At 49.6% G+C, this 22,513-nt stretch overlaps 1 protein-coding gene across 11 annotated transcripts in view; it reads left to right on the top strand.

The window, feature by feature from the left end:
* The first annotated feature begins 1,068 nt into the window (after positions 1-1,068).
* Positions 1,069-22,513, top strand: part of KIAA0232 (KIAA0232 ortholog) — an 82,920-nt gene continuing 61,475 nt past the window's right edge. For 4 of the 11 annotated variants that reach the window (XR_011567283.1, XM_070791853.1, XM_070791862.1 and 1 more), the window contains exons 1-2: positions 1,069-1,224; positions 11,696-11,815. The gene's annotated coding sequence lies outside the window, so the exon portion shown is untranslated. Of the gene's footprint in view, positions 1,225-11,545; positions 11,816-22,513 lie in introns of those variants that run through there. The other 7 variants (XM_070791857.1, XM_070791858.1, XM_070791856.1 and 4 more) reach the window with 3 other exon arrangements.

Here is a 22,513-nt window from a genome sequence, read left to right on the forward strand (position 1 = left end):
TTCTCAGAGCCTCAGGTTGAAGGATGATCATGCTTGATCCAGCATTCTTCTCAAGAACACAAGACAGGTGTACAGAGAAGGACTTGGTAGATACTGTGCAGACATCAGTAGCTCATGGTCATTTCTCCAGCACCTGCAGCTCATAGTGTCCAGTTTCGCGTCCCAGCCCGCAGGTCAGCTTCTCCCCCAAGGAGCTGGTTTGGGAACCTGGCCTTGGAAGTTCTGAACAGTAAAGCTCAGAGCCCGGCACCCAGTAGGCGCTCAACAAATCCATCAGGGCACCATAACATCTAGGCAGGTCACCCTCCCTCCGAACTTAAGTAGGTAACCTCTCAGGCTCCTTCCTGTCTGGTGCCTTTTTTCAGGACAGGTCTAGGAATCACATTTAGGAAAAGTAGGTGGGTGTGAAGAGAGTCTGCTTCAAAGGTTAGTGCCTATTTTTGGTTCCCACTTCCGAATCTTCCAGAATTTATTTTTGCCTCCTTAATAAAAAGAGCCCTGTAGCATTTCCTTAGCTTGTCTTCTGGATTTTTTCTTTTCTTTTTTTTTAAACCGGTATTTTAAACCGCCCACTGCAGCCATCCCAGGACGCGGAGAGGAGGTGGGGGGAGAGGGGGGTGCACAGACAGGTGGAGCGTGTGCCCGCGAAGGCGGGGACCCGGGCGGCGGCAGCCCGGGGGCGGGGAGGGGCGGTGACGGAGTTCAGGAGCCCCACGAGCCCCTGCACCCGGGGGCGGGGGGAGGGTGTGCATCTCCGCTCCGACACCCCGCACACCGGGGGTGGTGGTGGGGGGGCTCCCGCCTGCGACCCCAGCACCCACCCGCGGCTGCCTCGCTCCCACCAGGGAGAAGGCCCCTCAGCGCGCGCCCGCGCGCGCCCCCAGAGGCGCCCCTGAGTCGGCCGGAGGGGCGGGGCCGGGGCGGGGCGGCAGCGCTGATGTAATCCCGGCGCCTGGGCGGAAGGATATGGAGCACGGCCGGCTGGCGGGGCGCTGAGGCCGGTTGCCGGGTAACGGAGCGGAGCGGCCGCGGTGCACCGCCCCCCCCCCGCCCCCCCCGCCCTCCGCCGAGTGGCGCCGCCGCCGCTGCCGCCGCCGCCGCCGCCGCCGCTTTACGTCAGGCGCCCGCCCCGGCCCGCCCGGCGCTCGGCAGCCGCTCGGAGCCCGCGGAGCGAGGAGGCGCCCCCGCCGCGGCCGCCGCGCCGCCCGGCCGCTCGCTCGGCAGGTACCGCGGGCTGGGCCGGGGCCGGGCCGGGGTTGGGCCGGGGCGGGCGGGGCCAGGCCCCCGGCGTGCGGTGCGCTCCGGGCGCGGGGACCCCGGCGCCTGGGGGGCGCGGGCGGCGGCGGCGGCGGCGCGCGGGCCGGACGATGAGTGCGCACAATGGGCCGCGCTGGGAGCGGCTCTCCGGGGAGGCGAGGCGGGGCGCGCGGGGCCCGGCGGGCCGGGCCGGGCCGGCGGGGTGGGCACTCGCGGCGGCGCTGCCCCCTCCCGTCCTGCATTGTCTTTTAGGGGCTCTCCCCCGACCCCGGGAAGGGAAGCGGCCGGCGGGGGCGGGCGGGCGCGCGGGCCTGTGGCTCTTTGCGCGTGCGGGGCGGGCCCTGCGGCGCCAGGTCCGGCGAAGGTTATACGGCCGCGCGCGCGCCCGCTCCGGAGGGCCGGAGCCGGCCTCCTGCGCTGGCCTCCAGCGCGAGCGTACCCCCCGGCGCCACCGAGGAGCGGGCTGGTCGCCGGGGAGAGATGCCTGCGCCCCGGGACCCCCCGGCGCCCCGAGCAGCGGGGTGGTCACCGGAGAGAGAGATGCCTGCGCCCCGGGACGGAGCGGGGCGGCGCGCGCTTGTACTCGGGCCTGCCCCGGCTCCTGGAGCAGACAACCGAAATCGTGGCAGAACCCGGGTTTTCGATTTCTCTCCTTCGCCACCTTTCAGTTTGTGTCCTCTAGAGGCAAGCTCAGGAGAGCCAACCCCCCTAGCCAAAAAAAAAAAAAACAACAAACTGTAGGAGATTTAGCGGGTTGGGGGGACAGAACTAAATATGGTTTCTGCTAATCACTTGCGGGTGGATGCTTGGATGTCTAGCCCGTGCGTGTGTGCTGTGATCAGTCGTGTTCTGACTCTTTGCGACTCCCCATGGACTGTATGTAGCCCGCCAGGCTCCTCTGTCCATGGGGATTCTGCAGGCGAGAATACTTGGATGGCGTTGACATGCCCTCCTCCAGGGGATCTTCCCGACCCAGGGATCGAAACCGGGTATCCCGCATTGCAGGGCGATTCTTTACGGACTGAGCCACCAGGGAAGCCCCCTGGATGCCTAGGATAGTTGGATATCGGATACTTGGTCCAGGTACCTAAGAGTGAGTCTGGGTCTTTGCTTGTTTAAAACAAAAAAAGTGGTAGGAGATCGGTGAAGAGTTGGGGGCAAGCAGTTTTGATAATAGGTGATGTCCGGGGTAAAACTAACTATACAGTCAAATCCTAGAGCTAGCTAGGTGCCAGAGCACCTTGACCATTTCATAAGACTTTGAATCCGATGTGGGGAGTTCTCCCACTTTGCAGCCTGAAGGTCAAATATTCTTCCATCGGTTATTGTGGGTTGATCCATTCATAAGTGCCTTTTAGGCTCTTGATGACATTTCTTTGTGACAGAAATGATTCCTGAAATTGTGTCTTTACATGCCTGTATGTGTGCGTAGGTATACCCTATTGGGGCTTCCCTGGTGGCTCAGTGGTAAAGAATCTGCCTGCAATGCAGGAGACCTGGTTCGATCCGTGGGTCCGAAAGGTCCCCTGGAGAAGGTAATGGCTACTTACTCCAGTATTCTTTCCTGGAGAATCCCATGGACAAGAGGAGCATGGTGGGCTGCAGTCCTTGGGGTCCGAAAGAATTGGACCTGACTGAACGACTAACATTTATACTTACATGCAAGCTTCTTGCAATGAATGCTTATTGTGTTCTATAGTCAGTTACTGTACTTGCTAAATAATTTTTAGTAATTCAAAAAATATTTACTGTTTCAGTTTGGGCACATGTATAACAGTTTTTACGTAAGCCTGTGTCATCTAGTTTGGCCACTGAAACATTGAAGGAAGTAGAGAGTATTACTCTTAAATATTTAATATTGCAAAAGATAGAAGTAGAGGTACAGATGCATTGTTTTTCAGGAAAAGTACAGGTCTTTACCATGAGGCTAGCACAAGGCAAATCTGTAACTATTTTAAGGGTAATTAGCTTATTTGTTACACAAGTTGCAACCATTTAAGAAAAGTAAATGGAATTTTAGCAACTCTTAAAGATGTCATAGATCACTCTGTGCTTTATTTTGCAGTAGCGTTTTCGAAAGCAGTAAGATTGTTTTTATTTTGCTTTGTGTGGAGCAGTGGGGAGCCTAGGTTCTCCCTGTTGTAGCAGCATTTGACTTGGAGCAGTTAATGGCCCTCTGAGCCAATTTTCTCATCTGTAAAATGAGGAGAGTAATGATACCTGTCTCACAGGATGGTTGGAATGATCAGGTGAGGGGAGATGTGAAGTCGTTCTGTCAAGATTCAGTCCCGTTTAAAATATTAGTTGGTGCTAATGTGTCAGGGCTTCCGATTCCTCTTCTGGCTTACAGCTTTCTTAGGCTCCTCCCTGACCCTTCCTACCTGCACTTTGCCCGGCTGTCAGGCCATGTCTCCTAAACACAGATTGGATCTTGTCAGTCTCTGGCTCAGAAAGCTTCTAAGCCTGCCTGTTGTGTGGAGACCGGAATCCAGACCCGGCAGCACCGCGTTTCAGGCCCCCGCAGTCTGGCCCCAGCTGCTCTGAACCTCACCTGTCCTCTTGGTTCCCTTCTCACACTGCCCCGCGAGAGGGCTCTCGGTTCTCGCATCAGCCTAGCCGCTTCATCCCTCTTGTAATCTTTTTCTCCGGTTGGAATGCCCTGTCTCACTTCCACCCACTCCACTTTTTTAAAAGTCCACATCTGATTTTAGGTCCTCTCTGGAGCCCTTTGGAAACCCTATCAAAGTGAATTATTCATTTCTGCAGTCACAGTCCTCTATTTTTACTTTCATTATTGCCTGTGTCACGTGTTGTGCTTGTTCAACTCTGGCTGTGGTGACCGTGTCATTGTTTTATCCCCTACATGAAAATGTCTAAATGTTTGCTGAATAAAGCCAAAGTCTGTAATCCACCTTATGAAGAATATTATTATTATAAAGTATTTTAATAACAAACATCAGTACCAACCACGGCACTGGGAATCTGGGAATGAGGTTTTAGGATGTTGAAGATACTGAGCATATTGCTTTTCAATTATTTTTGATCTCTCATAAAACACCAAGTGGTATTTTTATACAAAAATAACAGCCACTTCTGCCCTGTGTGTTGAAACTTTGAGGGTTCACAAAGCCAGCACTGCCGACTGAAGCCAGTCTCTTGGGAGAGGGGATCGGAGCACACGTTTTAAGACATTCCTTACCTTTGAAATAAAATTGCATTCCCAGCAGATTACCAGCTTTTTGTTTAAAACATTTTTGGTGGGTTTATTTTTTGGAGATTTTTATATTCATAAAAAGTAAACTGCTTTTGAGTGTGCTTGTTTAGAGTCCGTCAGGTCCGGATTTGGAAGACTCAGGTTTGTGTCGGCTCATCCCTCACCCGTGGGTCACTGTAGGCAAGTTAGCTGAATCTCTCTTGAACTTCTGTTTCTTTATTTCGTGAGAAGTCTGTGCTATTCTTGCTTTGCAGTGTCACTTAGGGTGGCTGTTCTTTGTGTACCGTGTGGCCTCGTTCAGATAAAAGGTAAGAGGATGGCATAATTCACAGAACGTTCGTCCTCCTCGTCCCCCAGCCTGCAAACTTTCTTGAGTCTTCTTTTTCTTGACGAGATTTTTACCAAGTCTGCCTCCGTGTGCCTTTTCCATCAACCTTTTTTTTTTTCCTTCCCCCAGTAGTTCCTCTGTCCCTGCCGTCCCTGGCTCTTGTCTGTCCTTGTGGAGGTTGTTCCTGTAGGTAGGCCTGCTGACCGGCCTCCCTTTCTTGAGTCCTCCTGTGTTCTGTTACCAGAATTATTCAATATGTAAAATCAGGTCATATCATACCTGCCTCCCCCAACCCCGCCCCAGGCATATAGCAGAGGTTCTTAACATTTCCCTCCATTCCATCACACCTGAGGGTTATGACCTAGTTCTGTTGGTAGGCTTACTCCCACAAAGATTTTCACCTTGGAGGCATCACCACCTGGCCAGCTGAGAATTAGTGTTAAAGGGTTAGGAAATCATTGAGACCTGTGCCATCTGGCACCATTGTAACTTTCAGCTTCATCTCTCACCACCTGGTATTTCGACAGTTAGACCTCTGGCCACTTCCATGATTATTTGTCCGACTTCTTTACTCTGGAATGGCTTTTCTGCCTTTTTTTTTCTTCTTAGCAGAATCCTTGATACCGAAGGCTTGACTTCAGTGCCGCTGCGTCTATGAAAGAAGCTTCCTCTGACTTTCAGAATCAGCTCCTCACTGTCTGCTCACACGGTGCTTGAGGCTGCCCCACTCAGCTGTTTTTTCTTTCCGACTTTTTAGTTTATTCGTTCCATGGATTATAAACTCCTTAAGGAAAGAGAGGAAGTTCTTGGCCGTGGCTGACTCTCCCTCTACTGTGTCACGCCGTCTCTCACACAGTTCTTGCTGGTTAAAATGCTGGGTTGAGTGCACGCGAGCAGGCTCTGTTCCCTGAACTAGGCAGAAGGGGCGTGGGGTTGGGATGGCTGCACGTGCGAGCCTCATGGATCCACGTGACACTCGCAGCAGGGCCCAGCGCGTGGTCAGTGCTCAGGGAGTGGCAGCCTTCACCTGGTAATTGCAGCAGGTATAGTGGTTGGGTAGGTGTGTCGATTGAGTGTATACGTTGGTTACTGTAACAGCGTTCCCAGATTTAGTTCTGGCTCCTGTGTAAAGGGAAAATAATAATCATCCGGTCTCCCCGCCTTCACTCTTCCATTGGTTTTGGGAAGAAGCGAAACAGTGAGTGTTGGGTTGGAGGGCGCTTTTACAGAAGCAGATGCATGGTGGTGGTCCGGAGTCGCTCTGAAGACCGAGTACGTCTTTCTGTCGGTGAGCTTAAGAGAGTGGAAGAGGGATTGCCGTGTTTTCTCCTCTGTTGTTCTTTGGTGTTTTTGTTGTAATCTGGCAGTAGAATCTTACACCTATGTTTCTGTTTTCCTCTGCGGCTGCGCGGGGTCTGGTTGCAGCACGTGGGGCCACTCCGGTCGCAGTGCCCAGGTGTCTCCCCAATGGGGCTCCTGCTGCGGAGCGTGGGCTCGAGGACTGCGGCTTTGGCCTGTGTGGTGCCCAGGTTTATCTGCCCCTCAGCATGTGGACTCTTCGCAGACCAAGGGTTGAACCCACGGCCCCTGCACCACGGGCAGCTTTTTAACCACTGAACCAGAGGGCCGTCCTCCTTCTGCAGTATCTGTCATCACTTGAAATGGTGTTGCTGCCATCACCTCCGAAGCGCCTTCCTGTCCCTGGGGCTTCTCCGTAGTTCTCTGTCGCTTCCTGTGTCTGCTCAGCAGTCTTGCTCCCAGGCTGGAGAGGGAGAAGCTTGGTGCTGAAAGCCAGCTGTAATTCTGAAACTTTTAATTAAACATTTAGTTACTGTTTTTAAGATTATACGCATTACTGCTTGACAGGTTGTATCCAGCGTGGTGTCTTTGATTCTAACGTAATATGAAATTCCCTAAACTTGCAGCAGCATAAGAGTGTGTGTCGATTGCTACTTTACTTACGTTGACCTTACTTATGATTATGAACTTAAAAAAAAAGAATCATTGGAAATCTATATATTCCTAATCAGTCTCTCTTAAAACCCGCCCCAGAGAGTTGAGGGCGACAGGCCTATCCCAGGGGAGGAGCCTAGCGTGAGTTAGAACTAAAAGCAGTGGGACAGTTTAGAAGGTGAATGATCGAAAAACCGTCTGCAGGCGTGTGGCTTTGTGTCCGTGCTCTTCGTTAAGGGAGTGGTGGGAGAATGTGCGTTCTGTGAGCGCGGGCTGTGTGTGTGTGCGTGTGTATCTGCATGTGGTTATGTGACAGGAAGCAAGGCCGGGCGCCGTGTGTGTGTGTGTGTGTGTGTGTGTGTGTGTGTGTGTGTGTGTGTGTGTGTGTGTGTGTGTGTGTGTGTGTGTGTGTGTGTGTGTGTGTGTGTGTGTGTGTGTGTGTGTGGTCTCTAGTACTGGCACAGGCAGTGGTCACTCAGCCCAGTGCACCCCCTGAGCCAGTCACGTGTGGAGGCGGCGGCGGGCCTCGGCACGTCTTCAGATTTCTTTTTCGGTGATAAGCGTTGCTAACCTCAGTAACGGGGTGAGGTAGAGAGCAGACAGGGATTTGTTTTCCCTTCCAGCCAGGGGTCTGTTTCTAGCCCAGTTACATTTCCCAAAGTACCTGTGGTGTCTTAATCCCAGGACGCAGGACTGTTTCACAACTGTTTGCCCAAGTTTGGGCATCTAGTCAGACTTTTATTTATCTATTTTTCCTTCGGTTACTAGCCTTTTCTTAGGTGTCTGATAACCTTTTGCTCCTCGTTAGCATCTTCCTTGAAGATTTTCACGGTGAGAAAGTTGAAAACAATACTTCATTGAAGTATAGTCTACTTACAAAACTGGATTAGGTTTGGTCTCACGACATACTGATTCAGTTATTTTTACACATCGACAGAATGTCACCAGGAGAAAGCGGAAATTGAATAGACGCGTTTGTGGCCCTTTATTTGGCGATGGTGGTGGTGGTGACTTGCCACTACTTCCTTTGATTACCACCCTAGATAATGATTACTGATCATATTGTTAATTTTTTGTTAGTATTATCAAAGCTGTTTCTTATTTTTGTAAAATATAAAACTTAATTTATTAAAACTGTATTTTGTATGGTTTACCAAAACACTGTTTTGAATACCCGTGTGTGCTCAGTCACTAAGTCGAGTCCGACTCTGCAACCCCATGGACTGTAGCCCTCCAGGCTCCCCTGTCCATGGGATTCTCCAGGCAAGAGGACTGGAATGGATTGCCATGCCCTCCTCCAGATCTTCCCGACCCAGGAATTGAACCTACAGTCTCCTGCTTATCCTGCCTTGCAGGTGGATTCTTTACTCACTGAGCCACCTGGGAAGCCCCTGTTTTGAATACAGGCAACTCTTTTAAAACCTGTTTATTTACTTATTTTTTTAAGCCAATTTTTTTTTTTTTTTTTAAGTACATGTTGCAAGGCGATCCAACCAGTCCATTCTAAAGGAGATCAGCCCTGGGTGTTCTTTGGAAGGAATGATGCTAAAGCTGAAACTCTAGTACTTTGGCCACTTCATGGGAAGAGTTGACTCATTGGAAAAGACTCTGATGCTGGGAGGGATTGGTGGCAGGAGGAAAAGGGGACGATGGAGGATGAGATGGCTGGATGGCATCACCAACTCGATGGACATGAGTTTGGGTGAACTCTGGGAGTTGGTGATGAACAGGGAGGCCTGGCGTGCTGCTATTCACGGGGTCGCAAACAGTCAGACACGACTGAGCAACTGAACTGAACTGAAATCTAAAAAAGCAGTAAGTTTCAGTTGATTAGACAAGCCTCCTCTTTCACTCCCCGCCCATCCTGTACTCTTCTTAAAGAATGACTGATCAACTTCTTGGATGTCATAGAAGAAAAATTATGTCTGTACTTGTAACTTGTGGAGTCATAGTGGAGAGTGTGATGTGCAAACACTTTGTATCTGGAGTGCTTTCCGTGTCAGCATCTGTATCTTTACTGCTTGTGTAGATCCACTTCACTGTTTTCTTTGATGTGCCTGGTTTTCTGTGGTATGGATGTGCCAGAATTTAGTTGATGGAGCAGACTTCCAAGTTGTTATTGTAACACAATAACAACATTTTTGTACATAATGTTTTGGTGAACTTTCATGAGAAACCCCCTTACTCTAGGCAGCCTAAAAAAAGAAAAATGAACCAGCAAGTTTCTAATTTCTTTAAATTATCATTGATAATGATTATGATCATATTAATAATTGTCATAATCATAGTATTAATGATTGCAATCATTAATTGATCAATTAATGTGCTCGATTAAATGATATTAAACATTTTCTTGGTGGCTTTATTAGTTTTAATAATTTTAGGACATCAACCTGGACATTTTCTTCTTTAAAGTAGTTGTGAGGATTCAGTTCAGTTCATTCGCTCAGTTGTGTCTGACTCTTTGCAATCCCAGGGACTGCAGCACGCCAGGCTTCCCTGTCCATCACCAACTCCTGGAACTTGCTCACACTCATGTCCATCGAGTCGGTGATGCCATCCAACCATCTCATCCTCTGTCATCCCCTTCTCCTCCCACCTTCGATCCTTCCCAGCATCAGGGTCTTTTCCAAGAGTCAGCTCTTCACATCAGGTGGCCAAGTATTGGACCTTCAGCTTCAGCATCAGTCCGTCCAATGAATATTCAGGACTGATCTCCTTTAGATGGACTGGCTGGATCTCCTTGCAGTCCAAGGGACTCTCAAGAGTCTTCCCCAATGCCACAGTTCAAAAGCATCAATTCTTCGGTGCTCAGCTTTCTTTATAGTCCAGCTCTCACATCCATGCATGACTACTGGAAAAACCATAGTTTCAAGTAGATGGACTTTTGTCGGCAAAGTAATGTCTCTGCTTTTTAATATGCTGTCTAGGTTGGTCATAGCTTTTCTTCCAAGCAGCAAGCATCTTTTTATTTCATGGCTGTAGTCACCATCTGCAGTGATTTTGGAGCCCAAGAAAATAAAGTCTGTCACTGAGGATGACAGTCCTTAGGGTACTTACGGTCATTTGGGGCTTTATTTAATTTACAAGTGGTCAGAGTTGGTGGTGAAGGAGGAAGGCGAGGGATTCTTAGAAGCAGCTACAGAGGAGAGTGAGCTCACGCTTGTTAAAGCACTTCCTCCACATGAGGCCTCTTGTTGGGGACCTTAGGTGAACTGTCTGTTGTACTCCTCCTGACAGCTCTTGAGAGAGGTGGTGGCGTCTTCATTTTACAGATGAGGAAGCTGGAGCCCAGAGGTCTCAGGACACTTCCCTAAAGTTAACACACGACACATGGCAGAGGAGGAGCCCCAGCGACTGTCTCTGTAACTTAAAAATGGATGTCCTGTCCACGGCCTGGCTCTTCTGGAGATTCATTCATTTCCACAGTACTTGGCTGTGCTCACAGTGTCCCAGGCGTAGATGCCAAGATGGTTAGACGTGTGGGAGACTTCCACGAGGGGCCGAGGGAGGGAGTGGGGTGCTGGGAGGAGCCCTCGGCTTCCCCCTGACGCCATCCTGCTCATGCAGGAAGGAGCGGTGGCAGAGGGCTGGGCAGTCTGGAGACAGCCTCGGCCAGGCTTTGGGCTCTGTTGGAAGACGAGGGCTGGCACCCCCTCTTGGTCAGCACTGCTGGGAGCAAGCAGCCCGAGGGACACGTGGCCTGATGTCTTGGCCCTGGAGACGCTGCATGTGCAGCGGCCGGAGGCTCTGGTCAGCTGGGCTGCCCATGGCAGGCGGTCTCAGGGGGCTGTCTGACCACCCGTGGCCCCCCACACCATCCTGTGCCAGTGGGTGGGGGTGGGGGAGAGTCAGCAGATGGACACACAAGCCATGTGAAGACGTAAGGCCAGAGGGCTGCTGTGTGTTTAGGGTGGACAGGGAATGGCTCCCTGGTGAGAAGACCCTCGAGCGGAAACCTGGGGGAAACGAGACAGATGGAGAGCCATCTGAGAGGCAGAGCAGCGCTCAGGAGGGCAGAGCAAGTAGAAGACCCCCATCCTGGGTCATCATGAAGGCAGGACCAGGAGGACTTGCTGATGGGTTGGATGATGTGCAATGTGAGAGGGACCGGAGGAGTCCAGGCTGATTCCAGAGCCTTTGGCTTGAGTAGCAGGAGCATGGACTTGCCCTTGATTGATGTTGGGAAGGTCATGGCAAGGATGCTGGTGGTGGTGGTGAGAATGTGTGGGTTTTTATTTTTTTTATTTTTAAGAGACGTGAGTTGAGATACTGATTAGACACCTGTCTGGTAGCTTGATGGCTCTATAATTTTGGGATTCAAGAGAGAGGAGGAGGTGAGAGGAAGTGCGGAGTGATCTCTTTGTAGACATATTTACAGTCATGAGAGTGGAGGTCAGCTAGGCCTAGCTGTTTAGTAAGGTAGCCGCCTGAGCCACATGCAGCTTCAGAGTGCATGAAATGGGGCTAGATTGACTTGAGATGTTCTGTGTCAAATATGCACCAGATTTCAAAGACTTAGTATGGGGGGAAGAACGTAAAATAAGTCACTAATGACTTGTACCTTGGTTATATTTGGAGTGATATTTGGGGTCTCAAGTTATAAATATATTATCAAAATGAATTTCATCTGTTTTTCTTCTTTAATATGGCTGCTAGGAACTTTTAAATTACATTGGTGTGACTTGGGTTTTGCTGCTGGATCGTGCCAAAGGAGGAAGTGAGTGTAAATAGAGAAGTGCCAGTGAGGCCAGGGCAGAGGAGGGGTGGGGTGGGGGTGGGCATGGTTGTAGTCTCTGCAGCTTGAGGGAAAGAAAAGTGCCAGGGAGCAGGGCACCCCGAGCCCCTCTCCCAGACGGGCGTGATTCCAGGAGGGAGCAAGGCTTGGAGCTGGGCTGTCGAGTGGGCTCTCCCACTACCTTGTTTTGTTTTTGTGTTTTAAGTGCGTCTCATCAGAACAAGAAGGCACCTTTCCCACAAGAGCTATAACATAGCCTCTGCGGACGCAGCCCTCGGCAGCAGGGAGGAGCCCACATTCAGAGGACTGGACGCAGTTCACACAGGCAAGTGACTGTAACCCTCAAAGCCTTGCTCCCGAGGCTTCCCCTCATCTTGCAACCTTCCCCTGATGAAACGACCGTGAGAATCTGTTGCCTTCCTTTCCCCGTTCTCAGCCCCGGAGTGAACCTCGCTACCGTGTTACTGTCCGCTGCCTAAACCTCTGTTTGGTTTTCTGGTTTACAGGTAGCTCGGGTGGTTGGTACCTGCTCGGCGTGATTTCCACCCAGCCCCATTCCCCACCCCCAAGCCCACTTGTGGCCTGCCCAGGGCTCTGGGGCTGCAGGCGTGCCTGGGCCTTGGCTGGCAGCATGTGGCCCGGGGGTGCCTGGTGCCACTCGGGGCTGCTGTTTAGCGTGTCAGGAAGTGGACCAGGCGTCCCTGGTGGCTCGGGGTCAGCATCTGCCTGCAAGTGCAGGGGACCTGGGGTCAGTCCTTGAGTCAGGAAGATCCCCTGGAGAAGGGAGTGGCAACCCTCTCTAGTGTTCTTGCCTGGAGAATTCCATGGACAGAGGAGCCTGGCTTGTAGCATTGTACAGGAGGCAGTGACCAAAACCATCCGAAAGGAGAAAAAATGCAAGAAGGTAAAGTGGTGTTCTGAGGAGGAGTCAGACACGACTGAGCAACTGAACTGAAGTGAGGAGGCTTTACAAATAATTGAGAAAAGAGAAGCAAAAAGCAAGGGAGAAGGGGAAAGATATAGCCAACTGAATGCAGAGTTCTAGAGAATAGCAAGGAGAGATAAGAAAGCCTTCTTAAGTGAACAGTGCAAAGAAATAGAGGAAAACAAGAGAATGGGAAAGAGTGCAGATCCCTTCAAGAAAATTGGAGGTATCAAGGAAACTTAACGCAAAGACGGGTATAATAAAGGACAGAAACAGTAAGGACCCAACAGAAACAGAGGAGGTTACGAAGAGGCGGCAAGAATACATGAAGAGTTATGCAGAAAAGGTCTTAGTGACCCGGGTAGCACGACGGTGTGGACACGCAGCTAGAGCGGACATCCTGGACGGTGAAGTCAGTGGGCCTTAGGAGCATCGCGGCAAACACAGCTAGTGCAGGTGATGGAATTCCAGCTGAGCGATTTCAAGTCCTAAAAGATGATGCTGTGAAAGTGCTGCACTCAATATGCCAGCAAATTTGGAAAACTCAGCAGTGGCCACAGGACTGGGAAAGGTCAGTTTTCATCCCAGTCCCAAAGAAGGAAGGTGCCAAAGGATGTTCAAACTACCGCACAATTGCACTCATCTCACGTGTTAGTAAGGTTATGTTCAAAATCCTTCAAGCTAGGTTTCAACAGTTTGTGGACCAAGAGCTTCCATATGAACAGGCTGGGTTTAGAAAAGGCAGAAGAATCAGAGACCAAATTGCCAATATCCACTGGTTCATTGAGAAAGCAAGGGAATTCCAGGAAAACATCTGCTTCACTGACTGCGCTAAAGCCTTTGACTGTAGATCACGGCAAACTGTGGGAAATTCTTAAAGATGGGAATACTAGACCACCTTACCTGTCTACTGAGAAACCTGTATGCAGGATAAGAAGCAACAGTTAGAACCGGACATGGAAGAACGGACTGGTTCAAAATTGGGAGAGGAGTACGTCAAAGCTGCGTACTGGCACCCTGTTTATTTAACTTCTATGCAGAGGACATCATGCAGAATGCCAGGCTGGATGACTCACAAGCGGGAATCAAGATTGCTAGGAGAAAGGGCAACAACCTCAGATACGCAGGTGACACCACTCTAATGGCAGCAAGTGAAGAGGAACCGAAGAGCCTGTTGATGCGGATGAAGGAAGAGAGTGAAAAAGCTGGCTTAAAACTCAGCGTTCAAAAGACGAAGATGATGGCATCTGGTCCTAAATTCATGGCAAATAGATGGGGAAAAAGGAGAAGCAGTGACAGATTTTATTTTCTTGAGCTCCACAATCACTGTGCACGGTGACTTCAGCCATGAAATTAAAAGACACTTGCTCCTTGGAAGGAAAGTTATTGACAAACCGAGACAGCCGTATAGTCAAAGCTATAGTTTTACCAGTAGTCACGTGTGGATGTGAGAGTTGGACCGTAAAGAAGGCTGAGAGCTGAAAAATTGATGCTTTCAAACTGTGGTGCTAGAGAAGACTCTTGAAAGCCCCTTGGACTGCAAGGAGATCAAACCAATCAATCCAGAAGAAATCAACTCTGAATATTAATTAGAAGGACTGAGGTTTCAGCTCCAGTATTTTGGCCACCTGGTGCAAGGAGCCAGTTCATTGGAAAAGATCCTGATTTGGGGAAAGCTTGAGGGCAGGAGGAGAAGGGGGCAACAGAGGATGAGATGGTTGGGTGCCATCACTAACTCAGTTAACATGAGTTTGAGCAAGCTCCAGGAGATTGGTAAAAGACAGGGAGGCCCGGTGTGCTGCAGTCCATGGGGTCGCCAAGAGTCGGACACGACTTAGCAACTAAACAACAACCTATATCAGGTGAATGTTTGTGCTCTTAGATGTTATACGTTTTTTTCCCCTTCATTTCATTCTCTTGTTTCCAGAAAAACACACTTGCAAATCGAAGAACAGTGTTTCTAAGCTTTTTCACTGACCATGCGATAGACACTGTCACAGAACCGAAACGCGTCTGAAGTGGAACGTATCCGGGCCCTGCCTGTGCAGGCCGGTGGTAGCCTTGAAAGGGCTCAGGGAGCGCCCTGCCGTCTCTGTGGCTGCACTGGAGCAGGGCCCATCTCGCTTTCTCTCCAGCTCAGGCCTCAGGTCTCCCAGCTTCTCAAGATGCCTCCAGACCTGTGGGGACAGTGAACCGTATCCAGAAACCACGATTAAGAAAGATATGCTGGGGGTGGGGTGGGGTAAGAATCTGCCTACGCACACAGGGGACACAGGTTCGATCCCTGGTCCAGGAAGATCACACCTGCCTTGGAGCAGGTAAGCCTGTTCACCACCACTAGCTCAGAGTAGCCCTGGAGCCTGTGCTCTGCAACCAGAGAAGCTGCTGCAGTGAGAGACCTGGGCACCGCAGCTGGAGAGGAGCCCTCGCTTGGCTCAGCTTAGAGAAAGCCCAGGCGCGACAGTGAAGATCCAGCACAACCAGATGAGCAGATTAATAAAAAGAAGGATGTGCTAGATGTGAAGCAAAACGGCTTGTCTTTGACTTCAAAATCGTATGCCAGCAAGGCTGCAAGTCAGATGAGGGGTGAACGGTATGGCAGAGAGGACACAGCTTTGGACCTGGGCCCACAGTGACCCCATCCTGACCCGGGACCTTGAGCGCTCGCTTCAGTTTCGTAACCCCTAAGACGAGGAGGTTTGGCTGAACTCAGTGCTTGTTGATGGCTGTGAAGGCAGGATCTGCACAACTTAGGGGCCCAAACGTTTGCTGAATGAATGAATGGGGAGAAGAATTCTTAGCCCAGGGGACTTACTGCATGAGGCAGTGGGTGGGGGGACGGGCAGGCCCCCCACCCCTCCCTTGCCTGTGCCCCTTCAGCCCCTCTCAGATTTAGTCCTGGGATCTACCACTTGATAGCTCACATGGTAAAGAATCCGCCTGCAATGCAGGCGACTCCGGTTCGATCCCTGGGTTGGGAAGATCCCCTGGAGAAGGGAAAGGCTACCCACTCCAGTATTCTGGCCTGGAGAATCCCATGGACTGTGTAGTCCGTGGGGTTGCAAAGAGTCGGGCACAACTGAGCGACTCTTCCTTTCACTTTCTACCACTTGGAGAAATGTTTGAACAACCCTGGGTTAGGTGACCCCTCTCTGAACGTGAAGATGGTGTGCTTCCAAGGCTTCCCCTGTCACTTCCCTGGACACCTTTTACCAGGATAGAAGTTGCAGGAGAATAAACGCAGTTGAAGTCACACGTAGGGTGAGCTGTGCCGCAGACATGTTTCCTGGCGCAGCTGAAATAGGGTCCCACTGCCCCGGCGGCTGTGAACCACAGATGTTTGTGCTCGGTCCTGGAGTCAGCAGTCCCCTGTTGTCGGCAGGATTGGCTCCTGGAGACTCTGCAGGACGACCCTCTTCGTGCCCCTCTCCTAACCTCTGGGACTGCATTTCTCGGTCTGCAGGCACACCAGTCTGGTCTCTGCCTCTATCTTCGTGTGATGCCCTTGAGTGTGTCTGCCCAGATTTCCTCTTCCTTCTGAGGGCATCAGTAGCTGACACAGGGTCTAAACAGGTAGATCGAATAATGAATAGTGGTTGGTGGGAGAATGAAGAGGAGTTACTAATGGAAAGTGATTACGTTGCCTAGAACTTTGGTTAGCGCACTCGAGTTCTTAAACATAAAACAGCGTTTCCATAGAGCGGAATCGTGGATTCTGCCTCTTCTGCAGAGCGAACGATGTGCAAGCACGATCGTTCCGTGCATGTGCTGAAGTCACGCTCTCTGAGCTTTTAAACCACTGGGCAGCACGCCACCACTGCCTTCCCGGTGAAGCCGCCTGTGCCCCCCACGGTGTCCTGCACGAAGTAGACTCACCCCAAGTGGCGGCTGTTTCTGATGTTTCAGCTGAGGGACCTGTGACTCCGATGGGGCCTTCGATTCCTTTGTGAGTCCTTTGGTGGGCGGGTGCTCTGGAAAGCAGGAGCAGACAGTTCAGCATGCAGAGTGGGGATTCGGACCTGCCCGAGGGGGCCGCACCTGCACGCGGGAGGGAGCCGTCGGGCTGCCGGGCAGGCCCCAGCCCAGCCTTGCTCCCCTCCCGCCATGGGGAGCCGTGTATGCGCGCCAGTCAGTCACCGCTTGTGGGGCAGTCCTGGGGAGGGGCACAGTGCAGCCAGTGGGGTGGCGTTTTTCTTAGAGTGTTTTTTGAGTGACTTGGTTTACTGGTTGACCTTCTGGAGAAATGCAGGATAGGGCTGTTCCCCTTTGTCTCTGACTCCACTCAACTCCGCCCCCCCACCGTCTGTGTGACATGTACATATGTGTGTAGGGGGGTGACACCCCCTGTGTATGTAATGTGTACATATGTGTGTGCAAGGGTGATACTCCCACTGTATGTGTAACATGTACACATGTGAGAGGGGCTACACCCCCACATGTATGTAACATGTACATGTGTGGGGTGACACCCCCACTGTGTATGTAATATGTACGTGTGGGGAGGGACACCCCACCATGTATGCAACATGTACGTGTGTGGGAGTGACTCCCCTCACTGTGTATGTCACATGTACATGTGTGGGGGGGGAGACAACCTGCATGTGTGTAACATGTACATGTGTGGGAGTGACTCCCCTCACTGTGTGTGTCACATGTACATGTATGTGTGGGGAGACAACCCCCATGTGTGTAACATGTACATGTGTGGGGTGACACCCCCACTGTGTATGTAATATGTACGTGTGGGGAGGGACACCCCACCATGTATGCAACATGTACGTGTGTGGGAGTGACTCCCCTCACTGTGTGTGTAACATGTACATGTGTGTGTGGGGAGACAACCCCCATGTGTGTAACATGTACATGTGTGGGAGTGACTCCCCTCACCGTGTGTGTACTATGTACATGTATGTGTGGGGAGACAACCCGCATGTGTGTAACATGTATGTGTGTGGGAGTGACTCCCCTCACCGTGTGTGTAATGTGCATGTGTGAGGGGGGGTTGGGTGGTGAACAGAGTGATGGTTCACATTAAGCTTTTCTTTCCCAGATTAAACACACTGGCTTCCTGAAACTTACATTATTTCACGTGTTATCTATGCTGACCCACTGTTTTCTTGGTGTGGTCTAGACTTCCTTGATTTTCTGCGTGTTTTCAGATATTTATCAGTCGCATGGAGATCCTTGGAGCAACAGCTTCTCAAAAATTTGAAACCCTGTATGCTTCTGCTGCTGCTAAGTCGCTTCAGTCATGTCCGACTCTGTGCGACCCCAGAGATGGCAGCCCACCAGACTCCCCCATGCCTGGGATTCTCTAGGCAAGAACACTGGAGTGGGTTGCTATTTCCTTCTCCAATACATGAAAGTGAAAAGTGAAAGTGAAGTTGCTCAGTCGTGTCCGACTCTTAGCGACCCCATGGACTGCAGCCCACCAGGCTCCTCCGTCCATGGGATTTTCCAGGCAAGAGTACTGGAGTGGGGTGCCATTGCTTTCTCCAGAAACCCTGTATAATGTGGATTAAACTCTCATCTCATTTAATCCTGCCTCTCTCTTTCCCCTGCTGGTTCAGCCGCTTTGATGATCATTGGGTCTCTTATAGAACCTGTGGTCCACTTGTGCTGTGTTCATGCAGGACGGGATCCCTGGAAAGCCAGACTTAGATGCAGACCAGCGCCTCAGGTCACCCCCTTTGGGGCCAGAGGACCCTCTTGGGTTGTTGTGAGTCCTTACAGGATGGTCTGCATCGGTGAGGAGCTTGACTGACTCTGGCGTCAGCTCAGCCTGCTTTCAAATCCCAGCTCTTCCTCTTTTTTTCTGGGGAAATTCATCTTCTCAGTTTCAGTTTCTTCATCTGTAAAAAGGGGACGCTTAGGTGGTAAGGCTTAAGTAAGCATAAGCTGCTTCTGCTGTTGCTAGAAGAAAACCATAGCTTCTGCTATAAGGAAGAAAGGATCTTTGCTCACTCATTCTGGATACAGGTGACTGAGCTGTATCTATGATCTTAGATGTCAAGTAGCAGGAAATGTGCTTAACCAATAAAGAATGTTTGTGGAAAACCTAGACAGACATCCTTCTTAGTGAGGAAGTGTGGAAACGTTTCCTGAATAATCACGTACATGACACAGGACGCCCCGCTGGGGCTGCTGCCCTTCCCCAAGCTCCGCAGCCCAGACCATGCGTCAGTGGGGGCGGGATGCGGGGAACAGAGCCACCGGCCTGCGCAGATGACGGCCGTGGAGAGGACCTAGGAGCATCTGGAACCTGGTATCTGGGAATAAAGCTAACAGCCATGGTCCATGTAAAAAACTTAACGATTTGAACACATCCATGAAATCTTAAGGTTTTGACCTGTATTGGGGCTCTTTATATAAATCATTTCACTCTGTCTTTTGAGGGAAGGAGTTACTTGGTTTTGTTTTTACATTTAAAAAGAAAATTTTTTTTGGCTACACCTTGTGGCTTGTGGGATCTTAGTTCCCCAACCAAGGATCAAACCCACGGCCCTGCATTGGAAGCATGAGTCTTAACCTCTGGGCCACCAAGGAAATCCCAGAGAGTTTTAATTAGTATCAAATTCCAATCCAAAATGTATCACCTTTGTTGAGTACAGTTTTTTAAATATATATTTTTAGGAATGTTGTACTGTTAGTTTGTCTTTAAAGTACTTATATTTTGGGGGTTTTGGAAAAGTATGTCTGTTTCACTGATCTAAGGAGAATTACATAAGACAAGTAGGAACTTGGGCTCCAAGTATCATCGGGCCTCTCAGGGTGTTTCCCAGGTTCAGGAGTGCCTCGAAGCCCACTGAGTCAGTAGCATTTCTGAGGTTTTCCGCACATTTGTTGGATCAGGTACTGTACTTCTAGCCCGTGTCTCCACCAGCCCCAGAGTGTACCCTCTGAGAATCATCCTTTTTCCTCCAGTGTGGATCCACTGGCCAGCTGGATCACTCTTGGCTGTGGTTTAGCCCTTAACATCGTGTGTTAACATCAGGTGCCTGCCTTGATCCCCTGAAAAATAGCTTGGTGGTTGTGTGAAATAGAAGCAGACCCGAGACCATCTCAGTGGCTGTGGGCACCCCCACGGTGTTCAGGTGCCTGCCTGCCTGCTGTGCTTGTCTTCTGCGCCAGTAGATAGTCACAGCGCGGAGGATTCGGGCATCAGCTGGTGGCCTCTATGTGTATGTCATCAAAGATAATAAATGAGGACCCAGGCATGCCTGGGGAAAAGGGAGACTCTGGAAGTTTCCAGTACCACAAAGGGGTGCTGATTGATTTTACTAAATAGAATAGTACAATTTATGCAGATTATTTATAGAAAAGGAGAAGGATACACCTAATGATCTCATTCCTAAATTTTCAGTTTTCTTTTTAAAAATTTTTTTAAATTGGAAACTTTTGAAAATTATTGTTTTGGCTGCGCTGAGTCCTTGTGGCTGCTTCCTCTGGGTGCAGAGATCGGGGACTGCCCTGCAGTTGTGTTGCGGGGGCTTCTCATCGCGAGGGCTTCTCCTGTTGCAAAGCACAGGCCCTGGAGCACTCGGGCTTCAGTAGTTGTGGTGCACAGACTTAACTGTCCCGCAACATGTGGGAGCATCCCAGACCAGGGATCGAACCCTTGTCCCCTCCATTGGCAGGTGGATTCCTAACCACTGGACCGCCAGGGAAGTTGCAGGTTAACTTTTCAGCCCTCTGGAAACTGAGGCTGTAAGGACCTTAGGTGATCTGTGTCTTGCTTACAATGTGGGCCTTAGAGAAAGTGTTAATTCTTTGTGGTTAGAAGATTATGTTTACCAAAGCACATTCTGAGGAACACAGAACCAGTTGGTCTTCAGCAAGCGTGGAGATGCAGCTTTGTCTCCTTCCTGGAGGCGCCACAGGCCTATTACTCCCATAGTAAAAGTTTCAAGGTGTCCTAAAATTAAAAAAGAAAACACTGCTTTTATTTCAGCCCTGGTATTTTCCTAACTCATGCAGAAAGGAAGTAGTTCTATAACAGAAGTGATACATTTTTATGCCACCTAGCAGGCTCTCTCTTAAACCTTGACACTGTTCATTTAAATAGCTTCCTAGGGGCTATACTATGGTGTCTCAAGAGTCGCATCTAAACCTTGGTTTAACCTTTGAAGCATGTGATCAGTGGGCGCAGAATGGAAGTGTGTATAGCAGCCCTGTTCTGAGTTCTCAAATCTATATCACTTTGCAAAATCAAATAGACAGTTTTATTTTGATTCTTTAAAATTTCTGACTAGTAAGATACGAGTCAGATAATCTGTATAAAATTTTTATACTGAATTAGGTATCTCTCGTTGACAGACCTAAAACATTACCAAATATTGTTTATTACCTAGGTTCATTTTAGAGAACTGTAATATGTATTAGTACTACTGTTCATGGGGTTCTCGAGGCAAGAATCCTGGAGTGATTTGCTGTTTCCTCCTCCGGTGGGCCACATTTTGTCAGAACTCTTCACTGTGACCTGTCCATCTTGGGTGGCCCTGCACGGCGTATTTCATAGCTTCGTTCAGTTAACACAAGCCCTTCTTCCATAACAAGTCTGTGATCCATGACAGGGGAGCCTGGCATCTGCATTCCACGGGGTCACACAGAGTTGGACGTGACTTAGTGACGGAACAACAACAATACGTATTGAGTAATACAGTGGCTTTTAATAGTAACTACCAAAAAATTGGCTCACTTGTCTTACTCTTAGTGAGTTGTAGGATTTCCGGCCATTTTTCTCCCACTCATTGAAACTCAAGATAGATGACTTTGTAGTTTTGAGATGAGTAGTTGAAAGCTGTAAAATTTCTGTACATAGACATTTTGACAAGCAGCAAGTATTTGAAAATTTACTGTAATACACAGTGATCTGCTCTTTTACTTGATAGAATGTTTCATCCTTGACAGAGTAGTTTTCATTATGTTGGAGCTTTTTGCATTTTTAAAAATTCCAAAAATCTGCCTTTTTTTTTTGTTTGTTTTGTTTCCAAATAAACTTGCTTTTGAAACTTCACCGGGATCCAGTGGTTAGGAATCTGCACCCCACTGCAGGGGCACAGTTGCCATCCCTGGTCAGGGAAGATCCCTGTGAAAACAAAACTAATAAAATCACTTTAGGTTTGTGAAAATATGCATTTCTTAGAGTAAGATCAATTTAACTTGCTCCTAACTGAAGTTTTTAGGTTCCTAAAATTTAGTTTGTCTCTTTTCCAACATTTTTTCTAAAAGCTGTTTAGAATTTCATAGTAGTGAACTTTGTTTGAATTTTTGGGTTTTCTTTGATAGCTGCTTTGTAATCTTTGAGACTACTTCTTCACTTCATATATATTTCCATCTCCCTTCCCTGGTGGCTCAGACGGTAAAGCGTCTGCCCGAAATGTGGGAGACCCAGGTTCAATCCCTGCGGTGGGAAGATCTCCTGGAGAAGGAAATGGCACCCCACTCCAGTACTCTTGCCTGGAAAATCCCATGGACAGAGGATCCTGGTGGGCTACAGTCCATGGGGTTGCAAAGAGTCGGACATGACTGAGCAACTGCACTTTCCTTTTGACCCAGATGGCTTCATATATGTTTTTTAATCCTAGGAACTGTATGACATGAAATTTGCCCCTTTTAGGGGAAAAGGGGGCATTTTTCTAAATCTCTATAAAGACTTTTTTAAAGGCATAAAAACTACCATTTTACAGCCCTGCTAAAGAATTCTGATGTCTAAGCTAAATACCTCATTGGTTACTGTACTGTGACAACCTGCAAATAAATTATAATCCTTGAAAAAGCAGTTCAACTTTTCAGACCGGAAGTATTAAGTGGTGAGTAGTGAATCAGCAAGTAACTGCCAGTCAGGTCAACACTTAGAAACAAAGCAGGGTTACTTGACGTAAGCAGTTCATCTCCTTCATATTTAGCCCAGGTAAAGCTATCGGAACATAAAGGCTGGTCTGGACTTTGGTTTCTATAAGCATTTGGCAACAGCACGGTCAGTAGAGAAGAATCCCCCCAGGTTGGACAGTTCTTGCCTTTTATTCATTCCCATGTCACACTTGATCTGCGCCTCATCTGTTTGCTTTAATGGGAGTCTGTTCGGTGCTTCTGGTT

This window comes from Bos indicus, chromosome 6 (assembly GCF_029378745.1).
Source record: "Bos indicus isolate NIAB-ARS_2022 breed Sahiwal x Tharparkar chromosome 6, NIAB-ARS_B.indTharparkar_mat_pri_1.0, whole genome shotgun sequence".
Lineage (NCBI taxonomy): Eukaryota > Metazoa > Chordata > Mammalia > Artiodactyla > Bovidae > Bos > Bos indicus.